This window comes from Solanum dulcamara, chromosome 7, assembly GCF_947179165.1.
Source record: "Solanum dulcamara chromosome 7, daSolDulc1.2, whole genome shotgun sequence".
NCBI lineage: Eukaryota > Viridiplantae > Streptophyta > Magnoliopsida > Solanales > Solanaceae > Solanum > Solanum dulcamara.
Window position 1 is genome coordinate 57625872 of NC_077243.1, and position 5997 is coordinate 57631868.

The 5997-nt window shown below is 40.5% G+C and overlaps 1 long non-coding RNA gene across 1 annotated transcript; it reads right to left on the reverse strand.

The window, feature by feature from the left end:
- Positions 1-2150: 2150 nt before the first annotated feature.
- LOC129895926 (uncharacterized) lies at positions 2151-4685 on the reverse strand. The gene is made up of 3 exons (XR_008767880.1): positions 4598-4685; positions 2858-2975; positions 2151-2269 (listed from the first exon to the last, which is right to left on the reverse strand). It is a non-coding gene; the product is annotated as an uncharacterized LOC129895926 (long non-coding RNA).
- Positions 4686-5997: the final 1312 nt, after the last annotated feature.

Consider the following 5997-nt stretch of genomic DNA (forward strand, 5'->3'; position numbering starts at 1 on the left):
CAAAGTAAACATCTCTCTAGTAAAAGGCTCCCTAAAAGGGCAATTTAGTCACAAAAACGGAAATGGGGTGGGACCCACCTCCCAATGCTGAAAAAATTCGTTCGAAAGATGGAACTGTAGATTCCGTCGAGACGAACACAACAAAAGTTACCACGTTACCAGATTCCATCTACAGCTCCTCAAATCTCCAAAATACTGAAGAGATCACTTTTCAAGTTTCTCGGGAGGAGCTGCTGAATGCAGAAAAAATTATTGCTTTGAAAAATTGTGGATTGCTGCAGGTTACAAGTAATATAGGAGATGCATCCTCATCTCATATACTACATACAGTGCAAAAATCCGACACAAAAACAGTCCAGATTGAGAGCAATGAAGAGGCGCATATTGACACCACTGTGCAACCACTGTGCCTTCACGTTTCAGGTGGTTCCGGCGACATTCGAGCCATCGCACCACCTGGGCTTTGTTCTCAAGGATATGGCGCCCCTCAGGGAATAAAAATCTCCGGCGAAATCATCGCCGGCGAACAGTTCGGCGGCGGAGCTCCGGCGAACAAAACTGAACAAGATGAATACCAAAATGATCCTCAAGCTATTTCCCATCCTCCCAGCCATGAGCGCCAACTCGGATATACTCTAATTGTTTCGAATTCCCATTTGAGCTCTGACAACAATGGAGTCGCCGGAGCTCCAGCGACTGAATTCATCCAAGACCAATACCAAAAGGTGCGTAACAGTGAGGAGAGGCATTCTAACAATAAAACATGTCTCGAATCTCCACAAACAAGTTCAAATTCAAAAAGTCGTCAAGACGACTTTGGGGGTGCCGGAGCTCCGGTGAACCAATTGGCACAAGACCAATTCCAAAAGGTTCATCAAGGTGTTAGGAGGTTCCCAAGCTATATAGAGTGCCTCGAGTCACAACCAACAAGCTCAAACTCAAAAAGTCGCAAAGACACTCATCTTAATGAAGAACACTGTGACAGTGTTCTTCAATCTGAATTTGTAACTGGTGTGATGGATCATGATAAATATGACCAACAAGAAAATAGAATGGGAACATTGGAAGGCATTGAAGAGTATGATCAAGTCCCCAAAGAAAATTCGAAGGGGAATTGCGTTGTTGAGCAAGGGAACAGTGCCCCTACAGTGGTTCCTCCAGGTAAGTCCTCTAACTATTTCAATCAATATATAATAGAACGTACTAGTCATAATCACAATGTTGATTAAATGCATATTGATACTGTCAAATTTCATAAAGTTAGTCTAACTGATAATAATACTCAAAAAGAAAATGTAGCTAATGCAGCTACTGTTAAGTCTATTGATATGCATCTTGTTATGTCCAAGAATAATGAAGTACTGCAGACTTCTACTCACAATGTTGATGTTGATCTTGTTGATAAACACAAGAAGCAGGGGAACATATTACCTGGAAATGTTGAAAAAACCAAACAAACTGCCCAGTTGAACAGGGGTCTCAATGTGAAATTTCAACATGTCCAAAAACCTTATGTTCCTAATAGTAACCCAATGAAAGTGTCTAATAACTTTGATGCTTTCAAATCCAATAATAAATCTGCTACTATGAATACTGGAAGCAATTTAGGTCCCAAATATCCAAACCAACTTAGAGCTCCAACTTTTAATACTTCTATTTCTACTAATCATGTGGTGTCCCCTACTAATCAGTTACATGTCAAACAAAACAAGCATCCCAATACTAATATTCCAACCCCTCCAAATCCTGTCATCCATCAGACCTTGGCTACTAAGCTGAGAGCCCAAGAAGCCATTAAAACAGCCATTATTGATATTACACCCCCCAAAATTACTACAAAACAAGGCTATCCAGCTATAGTATTTACAGAAGAAGATTTCTTGGTGAAATTGGCTAGTGATTGTAAGTATACTCTGATAGGAAAATTCACTAATACTATGCCTAAGATAGAAACCATTAGAAAGGAATTCATCTTGCAAACAGAGCTCAGAGGAGGAGTGAAAATTACTTATTTTAACTCTAGGAATCTGTACATAGACTTGGACAATGAATATGATCACTCTACTGTATGGTCCAAAGGAAGAATGTACATAAATGGACAGCTTATGAGACTCCAGCTATGGACCACCACCTTCAAGCCTGAAGAAGAAACCTCTCTAGTTCCTATATGGGCTATATTACCAGAACTACCTTGGCACTGTTATCGTCTTGAAGTGGTAACCCCTTTACTGTCCCCAATTGGAAAGGTGTTGTTCTTGGATTTGGCAACCTACAAGAAAACAAGGGGTAGTGTTGCCAAAGTCAAAGTACAAATTGACCTTACAAAAGAAAGACCACAGCATGTATGGATGGGCTATGGTGAAGATGAAAATGGAGCAGGAAGGTGGCAGTCTATTCAATATGAAGGGGTGCCAGATTACTGTCAACACTGCAAACATCAAGGTCACACCATTCATGTTTGTACTGTTAAAAGAAGGGATGAGGATAAGAGAAAAAGCAAGTTCAAGAAGAAGAAGCAAGACACAAAGATAAGGACAGCACTGACAAGAATAACGAACAACAGAAAAATGAGCTAAAGCACCAAGAAGACAAACAAAGTAAGGAACAACAAAATACTAGCAGGGCTGCAGCTGAAAAAAGAGACCAAGAACATGCAGGTTGGCAAATTCAAAGGAGGAAAGGTAAAAAAGAAGAACAACACCACCAACAACAACCACAACAACATAAAACATAAGTATACATGACAAAAAGGGAAACTTCAGCACCCCACCAGCATAATATCAGCAGCAGCAGTGAAGGGAAAACTCCACAGAAGGCAGGTATGGTTAATAGCTCTAAATTTAATACTTGTCCTAACCAAACTTGTAATGTAGACTCTGGAGTCCAGAGCTTACTCCCTACTCCCCATACAACATTGGATCCCATCCCCCATAAGCCTATACAGCAGGTTCTACATGGTACTGGAAGTAGCAGACCTGCAGACAAACAAAAAGAGCAAAATATTACAGCTATTTGTGCACCAAGTACTGCTGTGAACAATGTGGAATGCAACAATGCCTATGGAAAAATCCCAGGTATTGACTCAATGCTCCCACACCCCTATGGCTCCCCCAATTACTTTAATGTCTTAAATGGTATTACTGTTGTGGCTGATGAAGTCTGTGGAGGTGAGGATGGGGGAATACAGGAGAAAACCACTAATCTGCAGGAAGGGGAAACCAAGGGGAAGGAAAATTTGGCTGAACATAGAAAAGATCCTAGAACCCCTGTCAACACTCTTCCAGCAGAAATAAGGTCCTCTATGCAATGGCAACAAGATGATATTCAACAAGTTCCAGAAGACAGGTTACAGCTCACTGAAATGGACAAGGGAGGTGCAGAATCTCCAAATAGCTCTGAAGGAAATATGGGTGCAGTTACTAAGCTCCTGAATAATAAATATACTCTATCTCTGAGTAAGAAGAAGAGGGATGTAATGAAGAAAAAGTTAGCTCAGAAACAAAAAAAATCTCTGTCTGGAAAAACATAACACAGAGTGAACTATGTGTTAGTTGATGAACAAGCAGGGATTCATGTGACACCTCTTCAAATTCAATCCAGTTCTACTGAAGTGTGTGTTCTTAATAAGAGAGCCATATCAGATAATAATGAGGATGAATACAGACCTATTCAATCTGAAGATGAAGAGGATCTGGACCAAAGGGAACAATCTCAAGATGAGGATGAGGAAACTAGTGCCTCTCCCTTTAGAGCATTGGAGGATATCATAGATACTACAATACAGGAGGAGGTGCTGCAGGTCACTGAGGAGAAGGGTTTATCACCCAGGGGTCAGCAAGATGAGAACAAGAAGAAAAAGAAACAAGACATCTCCACCAGTTCAGATAATGCTACTTGTAAGAGTGGCATCAAAACAAGGTCCAAATCCATGAAACCTTGATGATGAATATAATATGCTGGAATGCAAGGAGTATTGATACTCAAGGTGCTTTGGATAGACTCCAAAAACTCAAGGATTATCATAGTCTCTCTATGTTGGCAATTCTTGAACCATTTGCTCATCAATCACAGATCAACCAATACAAAAATCAGCTTAGAATAAATAATGCATGTCATAATCCTAATAACAAGATTTGGCTATTCTGGAATCAGGATGTAGACTGTCACATTAGAGACCAGGATGAACAATAGGTCACTTGTTATATTAAACATGTGTCTAGCCCCAATTCTCACACTATTACATTTGTCTATGCCAAGTGTAAAGATTACTTGAGAAGAAGTCTTTGGGAAAAAATGCTGCAGGTGGCTGATATTGATACGTTCCTGGATACTATTAAAACATGTTGGGATAGGCATATGGAAGGAAATCCTATGAGAATTTTCCACCAAGGGCTACATCAAGCTGGACAAGATAGGGATGGCAAGCTTCAGGAGAAAAAGATTAAAAAGGATCAAACAACCTCCTTGAACTATTTTTATCTTCAATGTTCTAACTTACTCTTCAAATTGGATATCAATATGACTAGTGATAACCACTTTGAAGGTTCTACAGTTAGGACCATTGTAAAGGGGAGAGTCTCCCCTGCATCTTACCTACCTAGGATTAGAGTAGCCTTTTTCTTTTTCTTTCCTTTCCTTCTACTTTTTGACTGTGCAGGAACTTGTACACATGCAACATATCAATCCACAGTTGGAAGGCCAGCTATGTGTGCTGCATATTACAGTAGTGGCATGATAGAGCACTTCACCATTTGGAGCTTGCAGCTTGTGGAATTCCTCCATGCAACCAGAACTTACATCAAGGGGCTGGTGCTGGAGTGTCAGCAACTGAGCTTGGAATTCCAACAATATGCAGCATACAAGGAGAAACTACAGCACAGTTTTTGCTGTGCAGAATTTTTCTTATTCTTTTACTTGTGCAGGTATAATACACAACTACAATCTCCAAGAACAAGTTCTTCAGTATACAACAACTCACTAGAACATAAAGCAACATCAAGACATACCTGCAACAGATGGACTACAGCTGCAGCAACAGCCATCAAAATTCCAGCACAGGCCACAGCTGCAGCCCCCAACAAAAGCATCATGCAACATCAAATTGACTCCAAACTGGGCATGAATATAGAAAATACAGTAGTTGCAAAGCCCAAGAATTTTCAGCTCAAACGGATATTTGGAGACGTTAGTCGAGCGACCTTGAAAAAGTTAGCCGAATTAAGTCTCCAAATGGAACACTTCACTACTTGGAGCTTCCAGCTTGTCCAAAAGGCCTCCAAATGTTGCAATAACACAGAAAATACAGTATTTGCAAAGCCCAAGAAGTTTTACCTCAAACGGATAATTGGAGACGTTAGTCGAGCGACTTTGAAAAAGTTAGCCGACTTAACTCTCCAAATGAAGCACTTCACTACTTGGAGCTTCCAGCTTGCCCAAAAGGCCTCCAAATGTTGCAAGAACATAGAAAATACTGTAATTACAAATCCCAAGAAGTTTCATCCCAAACGGATAATTGGAGACGTTAGTCGAGCGACCTTGAAAAGGTTAGCCGACTTAAGTCTTCAAATGGAGCAATTCACTACTTGGAGCTTCCAGCTTGTCCAAAAGGCCTCCAAATGTTGCAAGAACACAGAAAATACAGTAACTACAAGGCCCAAGAAGTTCCACCTCAAATGGATAATTGGAAACGTTAGTCGAGCGACCTTAAAAAAGTTAGCCGACGTAAGCATAATGAGGAGGTTGGTGCCTATTTGTTTTTGGTCTTGTTGGCTTGTCTCTATGAATTTGCAGGTATCTGGAGATACATTAAAGCATGTTACAGTTGGGGACATGTTTACAAGCCACAACACACAAAAACTCCAACAACATGCAGCATACAAGGACAAACTACAAGTCCACAATGGACCTGCAGAACCACAGCACAGTGTTTGCTGTGCAGGAGTATTGGAGGTACTTTTCTTCTTGTTCTTTTACTTATGCAGGTACAATACACAACTA